The 20,788-nt window shown below is 34.5% G+C and overlaps 1 protein-coding gene across 1 annotated transcript in view; it reads right to left on the bottom strand.

Moving 5' to 3' along the window:
- PCDH7 (protocadherin 7) overlaps positions 1–20,788 on the bottom strand; it is a 138,310-nt gene that overhangs the window by 77,866 nt on the left and 39,656 nt on the right. The window lies entirely within an intron of this gene.

Below are 20,788 nucleotides of genomic sequence, written 5' to 3'. Positions count from 1 at the left end.
AAATGTTATATGCTGTTCACTCTTCCAGTCCAGCATGCAGCTCTCCTAGCCCATCTCATGATTGCAACTTCTGAATGTTTTAAACTCCATTGTAGGTTAACATAGGAGAGGTTTATCCAGCACAAGACCTAAGGCTATAGGATTTATGAAATCAACAGATGGCTTCAGAGAAAGTGTATTTAAAGGAGATTTTAATTTTAAATTAAAATAGTTTGTGATTGGGTATGTAACTAAAACTCAGGTATGTATTTCATCTTACCCTAGAAATAATTCAAGACAGATCTTCTAGGTTACCATACGGACCATATTTCATTCCTCCTACTAAAAGTAGATTATGGAAGGGCTAAAGCTACTTATGATATTTCAAGCTTACCAGTATTAATTTGAATAAGATAATAGATGAGGGAAGTATGATTGGCAACCATCCCAGCTGTACAAATTACAAATCTCTTCAACAGAATTTCAAAGAATTGCAAGACTGAATATCAAAAAATCTAGTGATAAATTTATATTCCATTTTTTAGCATAGTAATACTTCTTCAGATAACATTATTCACTACATTTTCGTGTAGAAAAAAGTATGCAATATTGATATTGTCAGTAATGCAAACAGGTGCAATGAAAAATTTGAAAGTATACACGGAGTTCTTAGATACGTGCACATCAAAAAGTCTGCTGATGCGCAGAAACATAAAACACACACCGTGAGCTAGGAGTTCAGTATCAGGTGCCAGTCATCGATGTCAATGTCTGGCGACCAGCATTCCAATTGCCTTTTCTTTCCTGGATATGCCATGTAGGGAAGCAGCCACTGCAGCTGTACAGACCCTGCCAGACAGATGCCCAGGCTAGAGAGATCATACAGACGTCCAGAACTTTCCCACCTGCCGCCTGGCTGAATTCACACTGCTTATTCTAGGATATGGATAACCATCCGTATACCTGTCTAGTACCGACCCTTAGGGGCCATACTTTCAAAGGAGTTAATCACTGGACTAACTTATATTTAGGCCACTTGTGAGCATTTTTGAAAATTCTACCGTATTTCCTAGCTGCACTAGAATAGCTATTGTAATTCTCTCCTGGTGCAGTACAACACGGTCAGAATATCAGAGGTTCAGCAGAATTGGTATCTAGAGCATTATAAGAGGAAGGAAGATTTTTCTATATTTCTTATAAATTAGACAAAAATATAATGGTTACAGTTTTAGGACAACTCTCTGCCATTTTTTTCCACCATAATAATGGGAACAAGTTAGCATTCTGAAAATCGCAAAGTTGAAATTATTATGCCATAGCTGAAGATCCTAATTTTAACGTATAAAAATACTCCACATTTATAGATGAGCAATGGCTCTTCCAAAACTCTTCAGTATTAGGGGATCAGTCTTAATCAGCAGATTTCCATTGACAGTCATAAACCATGAACCACACTTATTTAAGCAATCCTTATCATGTCCTGTGACAAAAGGAGTTTTATATCCATTTAATAGACCGGACAGTCAAGACACAGAAGGCTAAGGTGACTTCATGCACACCACTCTAGCAGGTCAGTGTCATCAGTAAGAATACAATGCAGAATCTTTGATTTCCATTTTCTAGTACTATGTAGTAAACTGCACTTGTTATAGTCTACTCATTTGAAACAAGCATAGCTCATGCCATAAATGAAATCTTTACTCAGATAGGCAATAGGACAGAAATATGTCATATTGTATGTATATATGAAAAATATATATACGTACTGAAATCTAAAAAAAAGAATATCAAGGGAATTCTAGAAAGTTAATAGACTAAATGGCATTTCAAAAGTTTTCCATCTTCTTTTAAACCTTGCTAATGTATCATCTTCTCTAATCACTTACAGTAATGAATTCCATAAAGCAGATGTCCTGACATTACTGTCTGACCTCCCATAGTTGTAAGCCCTATTTTTGGAAAGCTCTTTTTCCTTGAAGAGATTTTAATAAGCATAGCCACAAATTCAGTCATAGGTCCTATGAAGAATTTTATCTAAAAATCACACTAATGACTTATAAAAACAGTATGTATTTGTTAAAAGTCATTCTACTAGAAATAACTTTTTGAGTGAAATCAAAATCTGTGTGGTGCTGCTCACTGACAGCTCTAATTTCAGTCAGAATGATTCAAAGCAAAGTGCAGAAGGCTGCAATGCAGAGCTCCACAACACAACACAAAATAAAACAAAGTGTGTTATATTTAAAATCTCATGTTCTATTAGAAGACTAAATCTATGTTTTAAGTAGAAGATTCAAATTTTAAAAATACAGCTTATTACTATTGGGTCTATGTTTTTACTGTTTTATTATTTTAATATTCATAGCAAAAATTGACACCTTTGACATTAAAAAATATCAGAGTCTGCACCAAAAAAGTTTATCATCTGTAGCTCCCTGCACACACTCAGAGTTTATCGGAAATGCTCTGGAGATGTCTGTATGCAACACAGGCATAGGCTTTGCTCAAGATCTATGGTCAGATTCAAAAAAATATCCAAACAGATCATTATTGAAAGACAACAAATTGAACTTGGTAGGTAACCAGCAAGGTAACTCCTCATCTGATTCACTGCAAGGTGCTCAGACCAATTTCACATAGCACTAAGCATCTGAAACACATGGCATGACATGGCATGACACAACATGACGATGAGTTTCATAGACACATCACTGTATCATTTGCAGTCTCCTTTCACTTTCAGCTCTAAACTACCAACTCTTCACCCTGCATAGGAAGTACATGACTAATTGCACCAGGAAATCTACCCTTTTTATTCTATAACTATCTCTATAGCTACTTCTTCCAGACTCCCTGCAGCTGCTAATTCACAACATTCTGATGCCCTCCACAGGGAACACTTCAAAATGAAGGATGGAAGCAGGATGAAGACAAACAAGAAAAATACTGAGTCTCTCACAGTCCATCTAGCTCCTTTATAATGTAGGCTCCTCAGGACAAGGCTTATGTATATCTGTGTCATTGCCAGCATTTAGTATATAATAATGTTTCACAATACTTTTGAATTAGTTACTTCCCTAACATGATTTTTTTTTCCAGTTTGTGGAAAGTCTTTACATACTAACCATGTCAATACATTCACACTTCACAATCATGAAATATTAAAATAAAGATACATATGCTATCTACATTTAAAACCAACAAAAAAAATAGTACGTTTCAGTTGCTTCACTAATATTATGTTTTAGAAAAGAGGTAACCTATAAAACATTTTTTCTTAAATAGAGCATAGTTAAATGTAAAGCATTCTTTGATGAAAGTGTACTGAAATATATATACAGAACTGTCCCATAAGGGTTTCATCCTAAATAATAGAAACCCAAGTCCGGCTGACATGAATAGACTTCTAGAGGTGCCAGTTTCTCACCCTGGAATCTCTCAATAGTGAGCCTATACGGCTAAGATTACACACCTAGCTTTACAATAATCTTACMCACTGGTTAATATTCATGCATGTGTAAGCCTGGTAATGTGCTAACTCACTTAGATGTAGAATTTGATAAAATGGGCAAGTCRGGTTAGATTTAGCTCTATTCTCTATATACTTTGTTTTGTACCATTCTCACAACACAGTGGTGAATAAGAGAAGTAAATCATCATTCTTCTAGGAATCCAGAAGAAAAGCAGATGGATATTTATGGTGTAGAAGTATGCCCACACATTCTTCTGAGGTTGCTCACATAGTCTATATACTACCCTTTTGCTCATAGTTGTTCCTAAAATAAAATTGTTCTGAACAGTATTCAAGAGGTGGTATTTTTTCCAGAAACAACAGTCTGTGTACAGTTTCACATTTCAAAGAAAGGTTATTTTGTGTCAAAATCCAGTTTAAAGTCCTGCTACTTTCTCAAATATAAATTCTGCAAAATGTAACATGAATAATTAAGTCTGATAAGATGGGCTACACAGCATAATTAGGTTTAGTGAAATCCTTTACAATATGTGAAAACATTTTTTTCCTGTCACATTTCTAATGTTAGGTTTTCTCCAAGATAACACATAAATAAATATAATATTAATATGTATAAATAATAAACAATAGAAATCTTTTGTAAATATACTAGGTTGGCACTTGCTATTCAAAATGGTGTTATTGTGCTAAATCGAGGTTGTCTGAATGTGAAAAGTAATCTGATTTGGAAGGAAATTAATTTTAAACTTGATTTGAAAACTGTAATGGCTTCCTTGAATTCCATAGCTGAAGACTATTGAAGGTTCTGTTATAACTGCCAGGGGAAATAATGAACTTTTCTTTTTTCCAGCCAGCAGCATCACAACTCCTTCTGAAAGAGCGCCAAACTTTTTTTCTGTGATAGATAGCTCTGATTCCACTTCTAGGAACTACAGATCAAAGGAAAACTCAACACTGAAATAGTAAGCCAGGGTATGATTAAGAATAGTAATGTGATTGTGGTTTCTTGATATTTTCTGACATATCCTAACTAAAATAAATGGCTTAATTTTAAAAAATGAGACTGTGTAGGGTATTTTCATAGTGTTACAAAGTGTTCACAGTGTTATTTGAGGCATTCATCATATACTGCACTCTTAATGTGGACTCTTGTTAAATATTGAGAACAGTATAGAAGCTGGAATGTTTTTTCACATAATTAAAGTGTTCCCTAAATGCAATGTCAAAAGTCAAACACAATGTCTGCAAGCACAATAGTTTTTCTTTTTTTTTCCTCCAGTGCAGAGGGAGATATTCTTGAGTTTATAAGTATGCATAATAAGTATATGTTGGAAATTTAAATGTAGCTACTGTTTTAGAGAGTAAAAGGCTACCTTCTACCAGCTCAGCAGAATACACGGAACCTAATGACTCTCAAACAGGAAAATGAGCAATGGGTTAAAGTATGGATTATCACACCAGCTGTTTTAAACGGCAAGTGGTTAAATCCAAGCCTCTGTGCTTATGTGCCTAAATGAAGCTTGCATGAAGAGTAGGGACACAGATTTTTTAATAAGCCTGAGAAATCTCAAGAGAAGATCTTAAGCTGTTTAACGAACCTTTGCAAAAACAAATTATTTAAATTAAATTATATTGTACAATCTTAGACTAAAATGTAGTCCAGGTGGGGGAAGTTTGCTTAATTTAATCCTTCAGTTTAGGTTTGATGGATGATTTGGTAAATCGACTACTACTGAAAAGACCATATCTACTTCTCCATCTACATTTAGATTTGCAGTTGGCATCAGTGAGAGTGCCTCTACAAACTGACAGTACACAATCCACAGAAGTATAACCACTAGGAAGAGAAAAGAAATCTTGTGTCACACAGCTTGAATTCCAACTGATGGCCACTTCCTATATCATTCCTACTAAAAATTTATCTAACTTATTTTTTAACTAACTGAAGTGACTGTGTATTACAACTTCCCTGATAGTTTGCTACTGACATCTATTATTCTTTAATGGTCTTGTATAAAATAGATGTGAAAATAAAATGATGTTAAAAGAAAAGTCATCTTTACTCATACAAGCAGTCTCACAGGTTTATTTGGATTATGCAAATCAATAAGGCAAGTCAGATTTGGCTTTGAAAGGTCTAACTTAAGCTCTTAAAAGGTAGGAAAATGAAACAGGTATAGACAGACTTTTTTTCATCCATCTAGGACAATGGCAAGCAGAAAGTAGAATGCCCTTGTCACAAATAAGCTTTCACTTCCTCATTCCAAATGAAAAAAGACATTACCCAACTATGAAGCAGCTGCAGGAGGCAAAGAGGAAAGAAATAGTTGTAAAAAGCTGTATCATCACTTGTAATTTTGAAATTCATGGTGTCTTGCAAGTTGATGTCACACAGGAAAAAATCCTTCATTTGGCCTCCCACAGTTTTGCTGACCTTTCCCCACTGGTGTTGTAGCAGAAGGCAAATAAAAGAGCTTTTATTTCATACAAATCACTTGGCTGCTAAACTCTGAAATCTGAAAATTACAGTAGTTGCACAATATTTTTCAAGGATCCTCTGTTGGTTATTGCTTCTGAACAGAAAATTAAATACAGAACAACGAAATTGCAATGAACACAAAAGACACCATTTTGATTTCATTCATTGTTGCAGAATAATTTTATTGAAATACAGGTTTGCTGTGTCTGAGATAAGACCCTGACCAGAGGTCCTCAACATTTCTCTTTACACTCTCCAGCTTAAACATTTTTTCTGACTAAGATAATGCTGATACTCAGAAAAAGGGCGAAAAATTCACAAATATGTTTGCGTACTTAATGCATTCATTTCTGTGAAATTTCGTATGCTAAATATATTTTGTTATTATTTCTCATCTTTAGACAAGCTTTGCCACTGCTCTGAACTCAATGAAGAATCAGAATGAAATATATGGATCATAGGTACTCTACATACTGTTTTCAATGACCTATTGAATTAAAAGRAACGGCTAGAGAATGCGAAGGAAACAATCTGTACACTGACCTTTTTTAACAAAGTTACTAGTACTAATTTTTATAGAACCTGTGATATTCCTGAACAATGCATCCCATCTGTGGGAGGCACATTTCTCTTTTTACGTCTTTTTACTTCTTTTTCCTTTGCATTCCTCTCTCTCTTACTTTTTGCTTTCTTTCCCTCTGTATTTTCTTGATTTCCAAAGGATTCCTTTATGCAAAGTTACTGAAGGTCTCAATGTGTTTTCATATCAATGAGTTCTAGCAATCAAGGTTAAATAAACAAAGTACATATAGAAAACTGAATCAATTCAAAAATGAAAGAATTGATTTTTTTATTTTAATTTTGTTTACTGATTTTGTTCACAGAAAAGAAAATCAATACAGTAGCAGTATACAGACTTTGAAGATTGGTAATATATTCTCAGTACAATGGAGAGGTCAAAGTCTCTACTGTATCATAAATTCCTCCACTTGGAACTGATTACCACAAGTGGAAAAGAGTGGCAGACTATCAGTTTTGAAGGAAAAAACACAAAAGATGAGCTAATTCAGACCTAAATGCATAACAATCTGGAGAGAAAAAGTGGTCTTCAGCATTGTTGCTCATACAGGTGAAAAGCCATTTTGTGAAGGCAAGTGATAACACACACTTAAGTAAAAAATATAATGGTTTSCTCACATAGTTGTACCAGATTTAGATCAGAATATTCAACTGGCTGAAGTTATGCCTTACTCTTAAAAAAAAGAACTTGTTGAAATATTCTTTAATACTTAAAACATCCACTCTTGCAGTTACTTATGATGAAGATGAATGATATGAACGAAGCAATTATTTAGGAGAAAATATTCAGCCTCTACTTTCTCTAAGTCATAAGCTGATGTACTTATAGTGTAATATCCAAAAAAACATAAAATAAATACAAAATTGGAGGGTTTATATACATATATATGTATATATATAGATAGATTTGGATACAACTGGGGTCCGCACTATAGTCTTTGCCTTTATAGTTTAACAGTGACTGAGTTGTAGAGGTTCTCCCTACATGTGTTTTAATTTTGGCAGTTGTATTATTCTTGCCACAACTATTCTAATCTAGAGTTCCCCAGCCATATGAATTAACCTGTGTTTAACAACCAAACTGTGTGTATATATGCAGGTGACTGTTGACTCCTGTATTCTCTGGTACAGCCATTTAGTATGTTTTGCTTTCTTCTCTGTATTTAACTTACTTCCTTGCAGAGCCATTTTTTCAGCAAAATCTCAAGACTCCTTCCTCTAATTTTTCTCCCCAGCTCTCTCTCATGTGCCCAAGTAGTGCAAAGATTTTTAAATGATAGGACTATATCTGGTTTTCCAGGAATCCAGTTCTGAGGTATAGAATGTTTTTCTTTGTTTATCTAGCACATCATCAGGACTGTTCATTTTTTTCAGCAAACCACAAATACTTCCCTGATTCAAACACTAAAAATTCAATCTTGTTCACGCTCATCTCCCAGTTACTAATTGAACCAATCATCTAATCAAATTTTAGTTCTTTCAAAGATGGAACAAAGCAGAAAACAGTGATTTTTCATCCTGTTCATACTCCTAAATTAGATGGCATTTGATCCTGTTCCTCCACTGATGACCATTTTTGCTTTCCAAACCTTTCTCACATCCCTTTTGTTCCCCTGGTTGGGAATCTTGTCTCTGCTTAATGTCTTTCCAAAAGCATCCAAAGTGTAATCTGAATCTCTTGTTTTCAGTTTTTTAAATGATTCATCATGGGTTTTTTTTTTCATTTTCAGTTTTTTAAAAAATAGTTTTCAAGGTCCACTTAGTTCTGCAGTGACCCTGCCCCCTGGGAATCGATTTTTTAATATGAGAGTAAAGAGAATTCATGTATTTTGTGATCCAACATTCATTAGAGTTGGAGTTTCCTTTCATAAAAACTTCACTTACGAGCACATACATTCATTTAACACGATTCCTCAATGTGGCCAGGGTGCTGTGTAGTCTGCACTGTATCCACCTACAAAAAATACAAAAATATATGTCTGCTTACCAGGATGTGAGCAGGGTTTAACTCATCTAATCCTGTATCATGGATCTTATAAGCAAGCAAAGAGAGTCCTCTTCTCTCTCGTAGGTCCAAACATACACCATAGAGTAACTATTTGACAGTGAAAACAGTCAGAATAGCATTATGTATTATTTAATGAGAAAAGGAATCAAGTGAACTATGTCCAGAAACARAATGGTTTAAATCATACAGTAGTATGTAATAATGTACATACTGTACAAAATACTGCAGTAATTTCTGATTCTTCCTTTTCTTATTAAAATTACTRCACACAGAGTAAAACATAATATGTTTCAGCTGTCAGTGACAAACATAACTTTTCTCCATGAAATCATGGGATAAATAGCAMAATACGTCACTAATAATATCAGCTGGTTTAAAGAAGCAAAGAATAGGAACTTCTTAGGAAAACAAGCAAACAACACCTCTTTCCCTTGCCCCCCCCCAAAATGGGAGTGAGATGTGGACGGTAATATACAAAATACTGTGATAACTGTTCACAAAATCCTGCGAAAATATAAGTCAGTCAAAATGCCAGATATCAACTATTATACTACAAGGTRGACATAAAGAAAATTAAGAATTAGAGGAAAACTTTCTTTCCTTGAACTGCTTTGATCAATATGTTTATGAGGGAAATGAGACGCTGAAGAGACATGCATGTCCAATGATAAACAGTGAACGTTTCCATCCAACAGATTCTTCAAAACCAGCTCTTAAAATATCACTCAAAAACAGGTCATCTTTGCAAAAAACATTAACCCTGTGTGAGTTGGTTATATAATACATTTAGTTGCCATTCATCATCTAGCCTTTTCAGCTTTTTTAATATTTTTGTATTATTAATAATTTATATTTATTTCACACCACTCACTGCTAATTCCTTCTCTTCCAGCATTTTAATGAATCACTCTTTCTAATCTATTACACATAAGTGAAGTTAAAACCAATTTACACAAGTGTAGGATAACAATGTCAAGCATCTCTACAAAGCTGCTTTTGCTGTATGAACATAATCCATAAAAGACTCCCAAATGTCCTCAAATAAGTAACGTCTGTTCCCCAATCTAAATATGATCTTCTTATAGGAAGCCATCTGGGACAAGCAAGCAAAACATTCTGCTTTGGTTGCAGAAGAAATATATTTATGCCTCAGTAAAAGGTTTCATCATCATCAATCCAATTATATGCAAAATCTCTTTGTTCTGTTTCCACTGTCTTAGCTCACCTAAATAGCAAAAATACTAGACTGGCCAAAAAAGCATGACAGAAATATATATAATGCTTCTGTCCATCCATCCATCCATCCATCCATCCATCTATCTATCCCGTAAGTACATTGAGTACCTCAAAGTTGGTAACTTCAACTCTACATAGCAGTTATTCAAATTCATATAAAGAATAAACTTAGCTAACTTTAAGGAGAATGCATTCACTGGAATGGTAGACTTGTCCACCATGCAATCAACAGAATCTGCTTATATATGTTTTAATTATCTTTCTCCAAGATACAAATGCAAAAGTGAGCACTGGTTGTATTTATAAGATATTTCTTAGGACAAAAGGTTCATAAGTGTAATAGATTTTTCTAAAACCAATTTTCCTCTTCTATGACAGAGAGATTCCTGGTATTCTTCAGTTAATAAATCAAATCATAAATCAATGCAAGGGGAAAAAGTAAAACAAGCAAAAAAAAATTACCTGGTATCTACTAGACAAGGTGTTAAATCTTTGTATCAGAAATGCAATACAGTGTGTCCTCACAAATTCAAGCAATCATGGAGGTCTCACTGGGTATGTTCATATTACCCAGCAGTCCATATTACCTGTGCAATATAAAGTGAAAGATGACAGTGTGATTTGCTGCAATTCATTATGGTTCCAGGACTGTAGGTCTACACTGTGTCTTTAACAGCAATGAAGTTGCACTACTTGCCAGTCCTAGGCACACACTGTGCATGCACAGAGAGCAAACTGCTGGAGGATGCTGCATCTACATTGCAAGTGGTAGACACCATGTGACACCCTGAGGACCATCCTGGAAGGAATTTGCTTCTAAAGGATCTGCAGCACACTCAAACGTGCACAGCAGGACTCCATATATAGACTCATGGCAAATCTACCCCAAAAAGAACCCTTCCCTGCACTAAATCATTAATGCAGATGCATCCACAGATAGCCCAACGCTTCCTGCTCTTGTAATGACTGATGGAAAAATTACAAAATTCTTTTTTCTTCTTCTCTAAATATCTGCGAAATGGGGTGTTGTTTTCCTCACCTTTCTCTTGCAGTTGCAGAATCTTGCTAATTTCTAGGAAACTGAAATTACTGTCTCTCTTCTCCTCCCATTTTCCAGTATGGAAATGCACATACACCAAAGAGAGTAAAATAAAGAATTAAGAGTCATAGTTTTCATGAGCCAGATGCTTGCAGTTCTCTGCTAAGCCAGTCCATAAAACAGAAATACAAGCCTGGAAGGCTCTTCTTACATTCTGAGTTCAGTTCCTTTTTATCCTAAGCATAATGTCATGTATTTCCTTGATAGGTTACAATTTTCTTACATCAATGTTTCAATAAGAAATCTGCTGCAGAATTTCACTGCTGCAGGACTTAAAAATTACTCTAATATCCAACCCAAATTTATTCATGTGTATTCATATCTATTTGTTCTTTTCCCTTAACTTACATATTCATTGCTATTGGCAAGTGAACTTTAATGTTAACTCCATATATGCTATTACATGTAATTATTTTATATTAACTCTGTGGGAGATCACCCTTTAACAGAGTATAGATATCTACAATCCATAACAGATTACTGCAAGCTTTAGAATGATTAACTTTTGCAAGTACACCTTTTATTTGTTACATTTTTTCTATCATGCATCTTACTTTATTCATTTAATACTAAATCTGAGTCTGTAAATATATTATGATTGCAGTATATGTCATATATTATTCTCATTGATGTGCATGTAGCACTAAAAATTTGAGACAGTACAACTTTCTGCAACTTTCTACAACTTTCAGTGTGTCTCTAAGCAAAGCTGAAAGGTACAACATGTTCAGTTTTGCCCACTAAGCATAAACTAGACAAAAATATATCTTGATAGATTTCCTACTGCCTTGCACAAAATGTTTCTAACCTATCTTTAAACTTCTTTAACACATACAACTTCGTTTTCAGTTTGTGATAGAAATCAAAATAGGATATGGGAAACTATGGAAAAAAATTAATATTATGTTTCCTAAGAATATACATGAATAATAAATACAAATTTAGGCTGAAACTCTAATCTTCATACTCTTTAATTCATATTTTAACTGAACAATATAATGTATTTGTTGCATAAGCTTTAAAGTATGCAAAACCAAAGGACCACAATCACACAAAAATATGAATCAGTAAATAAAAATTTTAACATCTTCATGTGCTTTACCTTTTATGCACTATTTGCCAAATCATTAAGGGCCGTATGTAGAGTGAAAAAATACTGAAGCAACTTGACATTGATGAAATTTTGTCTGAATAAGAAATGAATGAGGTATGCTAAATAGGACCACAAAGAGATGCACAGCTTTTAGTCATTAGAATTTCTTTCATAAATATACAGTCTAGTTTCATATAAGAAAATATATTAATACTCCTGATAATGAGATAAAGTTTAAAAAAAGGAAATCAATTTAAAAGGGTAAGACATTTAGATGTGGCACAAAGTTCAACATGACTGTATTCTCATTTAACCTTACTTAACTACAATTGGCAATATTCTTAACTACTTTGCATCAGTAGGGTCTAGCTTTGCAACTCTGCTGTAGCTACTCCTGACTTCTGCATGTTAGGTGAGAGGTAAATCAAGTTCATCAAATCTAAATATTCTAATTTATACCAAAAACAGACAGAAAAATAAACACATTCTCATTTTTAACCCTATTATTACAAGCATAAGGTTGACAAAATAAATCTGTATTATTCATTATATTTATTAATGCTCTGGAATATTGTTTTTATGTTCACTAGGCCTTCAGAATTTGGTAGAAGGTTCTGCATATCATGAAATTAACTTTGAATTAATTTTGAACATTTAAGCCTCCTTGGAATTAATAATTCCAAGTAGGGAGTGCTCAAAAATGTAACTTGTTAATAGTTCTTTGAAGGCAAGGAGTGGAGTAACATAAGATTAATCTACCTAAAAAGTGTCAGTAATGAAAACTGCTATATTGTTTGCATATGACTTGCATAATACGTTCATTAAAATTCTGTTACCTTACCCTAGTGAACAAAAATACAAATACAATCTTATAAGAAACACTATAATAACAAAAATTTTACATATTTAACTTATTTACTACAATCTTAAGCCAGAAGCACTCTGATCTTTCTTGAAACCTGAGTAATACTGCCACATCAAGAAAAAGAAAAGCCTCACAAAAAAATAGAATAGCAAGTACTGCTGTCCTTAGACACCTCTGCTGCTGCAAACCTCACACTGAGAGGTTTGTGCTGCTCTTTAAACAGCTTACAGAACATAGATTGATCTTGGTGTAGATAATACAACTAATAGTTTAATCCACTGGAAAGAAACAGACATATGAAAAACCCAGCCCTTTTTTTACTTTTTTGAGGAATACAGGAACCTATTGGAAGGAATATATMTATATAATTCTTTTTCTGCACTGATCAAACTCCATTTTAAAACTAAATGATTTTTTATTTCACCCTCATACCTCCAGAAGGTTGAAATCTTTTTTCAATTTTCCAACCTAAGTGTATATGTAATATACTAACTGCTGTAATACCAGCATTGTTCTTTTCTTCCTGATATTTATTCCCAGTATATTTACAAAGAGCAATCAAATCTCCTCTCACCACTTACTTTCTTATGGCTCTGAGGTACATATAGCAGTGGCTTAAAACCAGATGGCAGTAATAGTTACCACCCTCATCCATCTGCTCCACCCCTCTGATGGACATTAAAGCCTTCAGGGCAGGGTTATCTGATATGCCTATGAATGAGCTCATGTACTATTGCAGTCTTCAGCTGGGCGTATTAAAGTAAAACAATTCCAATTTTGGTTTACCCTAAAACACCAGGCAGTGGTTCACAAATGATTCAGAGGAGGTTCAAATATTCCTGCCTTGAGGATAGTAACAGCTCCTGCCATTCAGTTTTAGCCTGCTACTACATATCTTTCAGAGCCCTAAGTCTGAACAAGTAAAGCCCTTTTAGTCATCTCTTGCACAGCTAACCCCATGGTTTTTCTTGTAGCTCTTCTCTGAATCCCTGAATGTAAGCTTAATTCTTCCTGAATGGTTGACCAGAATAATAGAACAATCTTTCAGATGAAGTCTCATAAATGCCTCCTCAACTGACAGAAATACATCAATTTCTCTCATTGCAATATGCCACCTGATGCATGCATCCTAATATTGAAGGAACAAATCTGCCTATGTCATATTGGTGCTCATAGTAACTTTGTGACTAATTCATTAAATTCTCCTTTTTTTCTGTTGCTTCCAACTGATGATTTCCTAACTGAACTTACAAGTTATAGTCCTGCTATTGCTATTGTATTTTGAGCTATTATTTTATTGCTACAGTCAAAAAAGTTTTCCAGTCCTTCATCTAGTATAGTCTAATCCTCTTCCATACACATCATATTTATCACATTTGTTTCAACATCAAGTTTCATTACTATACTTGCATTCTCTGCACCAAGGTCATTATTTAAAATATAAAACAAAATCAGTTCTAAGGCTGATGCTTGACTTGAATGAATAGCTTTCCCTCCATTTCAATGCTTCCCTTTGCAACAAAACCCATGGTCATCTCATTTTAGCCAATTTCTTACACATTTTTTAATTCCTCTACTAATCCCCATCTTCCTCAGCTGAACAAATAATTTCCCATATGGCACAGTATCAACGGCTTGCTGAAGTCCAAAGAGAAGAGATTACTACATTTTCTTTATCTATAAAATTGGTTATCTTCTCAAAGGAAGGTATCAGATAGGTTTGGTATGAACTCCTTTCAGTAAAACCATTTTCAATTTCCATTTTATCCCATCTTCCTTTTTCCTTTATGTCAGCAACTCTATTTTTTCAAATAAATCTTCTCTGCTGTTTGATAAAAAATGAGGTCACACTTCTAGACCTTTATCCCCCTTCTTCATCTTCCCCCCTACTTAAATATAAATACCATATTTGCTATTCTCCAACAAAACAGTACCATTTTTTTCCTAACACATTTATTTACAAGAAGACCTGGAATGTCGTGTTCTAGTTCACTCAGAATTCTGTGATAAGGCTTATCTGCTCCTCCTTGACTTAAATATATCAAACTCCAAGTTTTGCTTTCATCTCAGATTGACTTCCAGCTTTTGCCCCCCCCCAAATTTATTACCTTCATTGAAAACTAAGGCAAAACATTAATTTCAATTTTGAGTCACAACTAAGTTATCTTTTGCCTCTAAGTGTAATAATTGTCCTATTTCTTTTTTCTTGCTCTCTTTCGGTTAATATAACTACATAATATTTTGCTGTTTCTTTTAATCCTCTTTGTAATGCCTACCTCAGTTGATTTTTGTCAACATCCTACCCTTTACCCCCCAAACTGACCTCCCATAATGTACCTTTTTTTGATTATCTGACCCCCCCTTCTCCTTCTGTTTCTCATTGCTTGCAGTCTTCCTGATTACATATCTTATTCCATGGAAAAGACCCATTTTTCTACCTCTTGTCTGTACACAGAATTAAGAATTGAGCATCTGAGCCTCTGAAAAGACATCTACAACATGTGTATGCAAAGTATTTGCATGCCACCTTCCCCACTTTCCTCCTATCTGCCTTTGGCACTACTACCATTTTCTCTACCTGTGACCCAAGGCCAATGCTGCAGAGAATAAACCATATAGCTTGAACAGGGAATGTACTTCTCCACGTCCCAGCGTTAATATGCCTAAAGACAAAATATGTCTTTTCTCTGCCAGTGATCCTTTGCCACTTCAGACACAGTACTACATCTGTTTATAACAACTTCTCCAGTATCATATAGTACTCAGTAAGACAGAAAGAAAATAAAGATTGGCAATACTTCTGTGTCTAATGTATACAAAAACTGAGGTGAATGACAAATAAGTTTTTTTTTATATGCAACTGTATTTTTAAAAGGCATTAACACTAACAAAACAAGTGAGTTTGGGAGGATTTTTTTTACATGGCACATTTTTCATCACTGCCTAACTTACAATCTTCATGTAATGGTATCTGTCAGTTAAATTTGTTGCTTACTAAAGTCTTCATTTGCACATGCAAGGTCAAAGAGAACTTCTAGAGAAATGTTTTTGAGAGACATAAGCATTATTCATGGAATGAAATGCTTTATAGATATATTCAAAATAGACTGCTATGATGTGGCAAAAATAGAAAGATGATACATTTATGGTTGACTTTGCAATGTGAAGTATTACCTTTCATTTCATGGGCACAACAGACTTAATAGGACACTTTACACTTCAGCCATTTGGAGACCCTGGGCCAGCAATCCCTGTTCCATACAGACCCTCCAACCATACCTGGGATATAATGGCTCCTGGGCTTCAGAGGTAGGGGAAGCAAGAGATTGACTGGAGAGGAAAATAAATGCAACAATACCATGGGGAGCAGAAATTCTGTCACAGTACCAGACCAGCTGTTATTCCCAGGTTGATAAAATTCCAGATGTCAGGCAGCAAAGAGGATCATGCCAAAGGCCAAGTATGGTTCTAAAGGCAAAGTCTCAAGGGCAAAAACTAACAGAAAATGCTATGGACAGAAATGAAAGGAAAAGGAATAAGGGGGATAGGGAAAAAATGGGGTTAACTGCTTTATACAGGATCTTTGGACAGGAATTGACTAGATAGGCCTTCAGCTTTTATACTAAATTCAAGAATGCAATTAGATATCATTCTCACCCTGGATTAGAAGACTTTTCGATCATTGCAACACCCCACCATATAGGGATATGGTAGTAAAGAAAAATGAAGAAAGACCGCTAAGAAAATATGCCAGAAGGCAAAGATAAGCATATCAGTGTATCACTGATTTGAATAGAAAAGGCAGGGTTAAAAGGAGATGCAAGGGTGTATCTTTTACATGGGCATAGATTAATTCAACTATGTGAAGATGACAGAGAGCACGGTTCTAAACAATTAGATTCAGAAAATGACAGTATTTTAAAGATGAGTGTTGTTCAGTAGACAGCTGTTTTTATCGTTAGTATACGATGCAGAATAAAGAAAAAAAAACAAAGCAAAATGACTAGTTAATGAAGTGACATTTAATTTTTTGGACATCCTTTTAAATTAAATCTAAAATGACTGAAATTAAGCTACATTTGCCAGTAGCTATGATATATGTGAAATTATGTCATGTGTCCAAATCTCATTATAGTACTAACAGTACACAGATCTGAAAGGAGCTGAATAGTGGAGTGAAAGAAAGCTGCATTAAAATATTTGTGAGATCAATTAAATTATCTCACATTAAACTGCATTCTGACAATCTAAACATAGCATAGTTTGCATGCTTATAGATATTGGGTGAGCACCAATCCTTTTGCTCACAAATTGCTCATCACAATTAAGAATTAAATTATGTACTTGCTTGCAGATTTGCTACATATGCTGTTTTGGGCTGTTTTTTTTTCCCTTTTTGATAAAAAAGGAGAAGCATCTTTTTCTGATGAAATAGCAAAATGTTTACTTTAGAACGAAAAATCAGTTTTAAGTGCAYCTCCATTTCTTTCACCATATTTAAATTAAATTTAATATGCACTGCGTCCATATTGTGAAAACACCTTCTCTATCAGTTTAAGTCATAGAAGCATAGTCCATTTTATTTTTACACAGCTGCCTATACTGAGCATTTTATCATTTGCAGTACTTATTAGCAGGACAGCCTAAGACATATCTCAAAAAAAAAAAAAAAAAGGGCAAAAAAAAGTATTTTTCTTCTGAGAATAAGTTTCCGGAGACATGTGCACATTGAGGAAACTATGATTAACCTGACTGGGCAAGAAGAGTACATCCTCCGAGGTTGATAGGTGACAATTCTTAATATTTATTTGACTTCTCTATTTCCAACAGAAGAATGCCTCAGAAATTGCTAACAGGTGCCTGATTCATGTGTATTGTAACTTTAACTGGTTTTCTGCATCACAGTACAGCATTTTACAAATGAAAGGCCTCTCTCTCTTTCTTCAGAAAATAAGAGTGCTGAACTGGTTTCATCTTAAAATTTCATAACCATTTTCCTGCTACCTTTTCAGTAGTTATTTTCTCTCAGTTGAGTTCTCCGTCTGTAATCAGGAGACCCACAAGCAAAAAACTTTGTGGAGAAATTTCTAAAACTTTTGAAAGATACCTTTCTGCAGTTGGCTATCACACACTGGTGTACTGAAACACTGAAAAACAGATAGTGTGTATTGCTAGAAAGAAAGGAAAGCTCAACTATTATTTTTTCTTGTTCTTCTATCTGCACACAATATGGAAATATCATTTCTGTAAACTAAATAGAAACTTGCTAGAGATACACAGAAACAATTCAGTCGTTGTGCACTTATTCCAGGACTCTAAATCTTTCCATTTAGGAGGTGGCAAATTATTCTTCTTCCCCTAAAAGAAGCACAACAGCAGAACCCTATTTAAAGCTACCTATTCACAAAATACGTGGAAAAGTTGTGTAACTACTGAGCAGAGTTAGAGGAAGCTACTTTATCAGTTACAGTTTCTCAGTTACAGCCTTCATTATTCTCAAAACTGCGAGGTGGCTTAGCTTCTCCAAGAAAATGACAGATCTTTGGAATCCTTTTCCTAAAAGCTTTCATGTTGTTTATCAGGAAAAAAATATTGAGTGGATACTCTCCACCTTTTGGCTTTCCTTGAACCAAACACATGGTTCAGGTTGATGGAAAAAAAMCCTTTGCTTTGTTGAAAGGAAAATACCTAAGTCCTTTCTGTGTATATCAGACAAGAACTTGAAAAATCCAAGGTTCTAGATTTTTTGCTGGGACTTGCTAAAATTAAAATGGTGCAAACTAATTTCAGAAAACTCCAGCAGGGACTAAGAGGAAAGAAAAGAAATATCCATGACAGGTTTTAAGGTAAACTTAAGGTAGTGAACTTAACTTACTACTTAAGGTAGTTAAGCTCTTTTTTGGAACAGATTGCCAAATAAGACTTATTTATTGAGCAACATGAGCAAAAAGACTGTTAGAGGAACACTGGCTCTCCTTGCCTGTACCTACACATACTTTGGGTTCCACATAGGGGTAGCTCTTCATTTGGGGTTCATTCTCACCAGAACTTTATAACCCTTGCTAAAGTCTTGCTGAGTATTATTTCCCTTCTGGCCTCAGTGAGCATGCTAGCACACTGAGGACATGCTAGCACGAAGTCTGGTGCCACATCAAAATGGAGCAGGAGATAAAGCATATACTGGAAGGGTGCTGCTCCATTACTGGGATAAGCAGAAATTTTATCATGAGCAATTATTATCTGCTCAAGCAGGAAGAGGCATGTTCAATAAACTCTCACCCCTACTTTTAAGGGTGGTCTTTTTAAATGTCTTTAAGGCTGTATATTAAAACTCAAGAAAACTGAAACTAGCAGCCCAGGTCCCCTTTCAGACTTTTGCCTCATAGCAGTGCAGAAGGCACCCATGAAACCAAAAGGGAGTAAAGTAAAGGCCACCAAAAGATGTGGTATTTCAGTCTTCCTGATTACCTTTTAGGTCTGTTGATACCAAGCAGGAGAAAACTGCACTTTTTCAAACGGTAGCTAGGTTATGGCATAAAAATATGCAGTCAAACATGAAACATGGTTACTACATATATTCTAAAAAAATCTATGACTTACGCTAGAGGTTTTCAACCATGTTAATAAGTGAAAAGGAGCTATTACCACTGTGCTAAACAAATGTCAAAAATCTAGCACAGATATCTCATTAGTTATTTAAAAACAAACAAAAATGGTATTAGCAAATGTTTAGAAAACCTGATCTGACCAAAATAGTCTCCTGATTTATTTTTAAAAGATTATTTCTGTGTTACTGAAATGAATGTGAACACAAGACAAAATATTCTCGTTTCTGAGCAGCAATATAATTGTGAAGAAAATAATATAGTCGGATATAATCTCATCTTGCCAGACTTTACTTAGGTCCTCACTATATAACTATGTTCCATGAAAGCCTGTTATGATCCAAAACTGTTTAGAACTACTAATTAAATCAGGAGAATTACACTCCTCATAAAGTGTTTTACATCTACTATGTCAGTATTCCCACTTCTGCTTTCAGGAAAAAAATCTAAAAGCTGTCGCATCTTCAATGAGTGCACACATTTTAAATAGATATACTTTATTTACTCAATTTGTTTTAAGTTGGAGAGTGAAGAGGAATCTTTGACAAAACTGTCATCTTTAAAATACAGTGATATTTCATTTTTCTCCTTCTGCACTATTTAGATTGCCTGGAACTGAAATACTTCCAGCAGCCACTGTGTCCAATTTTTCAGAGCTGTCACTTCCTAGCAAATCTGCTTAAGCAAAATACTTATGTTGTTAGAAAACAGAGCAAACATATATTATAAAATGTCTTCTATACTCCTTTGCAGGAAGTTCTGTACTCAAGCACATAAAATAGCAAGAACGTACAAAAATTTGAAAGTTGACTTTTACAGACTGGTTTAAATCCATAAATCCAGTACACTTGTGATTAGTTTTCAAAGGTTGTTCAAATTAGCTCACTTTTTTTTGACTTAGCTGATTTTTTCCTCACAATAATTAGATAATCAAAATACTATTTTCAAAGCAACCACACAATGTCATTAAAACCAAAAAGAACCTTTCTCCTGAAGAACACTTCAATGGAAGATGACCATTTTTAACCCTTTCTTGTCCACATGTTTGGTTAGTATACTCTTTTAGTCAACATTTGATGCCCTGCAAGGCAACACAAAATTGCTACAGCTTTACACTTAATGTGCAGGAAAGGGAACAGAAATTACGTGAAATGTAAACAGACTCTACAGGTGAACTGAACTACACTGACAAAAGTTGAGATCTTTCCTTAGGATTCAGATTACACTTTACAGAAAGGAAAAAAAAGGTACAAAATAAAATACTCTTTCTTAAAGTAAATTTTAAATTCTGGATGTCAATATTTTTTACAGACAACAAATTACAGATTGTTTTGGTTGTTACAGGTCAACACAAGTATTCTTTTTGTTTCTTG

This window comes from Apteryx rowi, unplaced genomic scaffold (genome assembly GCF_003343035.1).
Source record: "Apteryx rowi isolate R43461 unplaced genomic scaffold, aptRow1 scaffold_799, whole genome shotgun sequence".
Taxonomy (NCBI): domain Eukaryota; kingdom Metazoa; phylum Chordata; class Aves; order Apterygiformes; family Apterygidae; genus Apteryx; species Apteryx rowi.
Note: the sequence above shows the minus strand (reverse complement) of the source record. Positions and strands in the feature narration are given on the sequence as shown.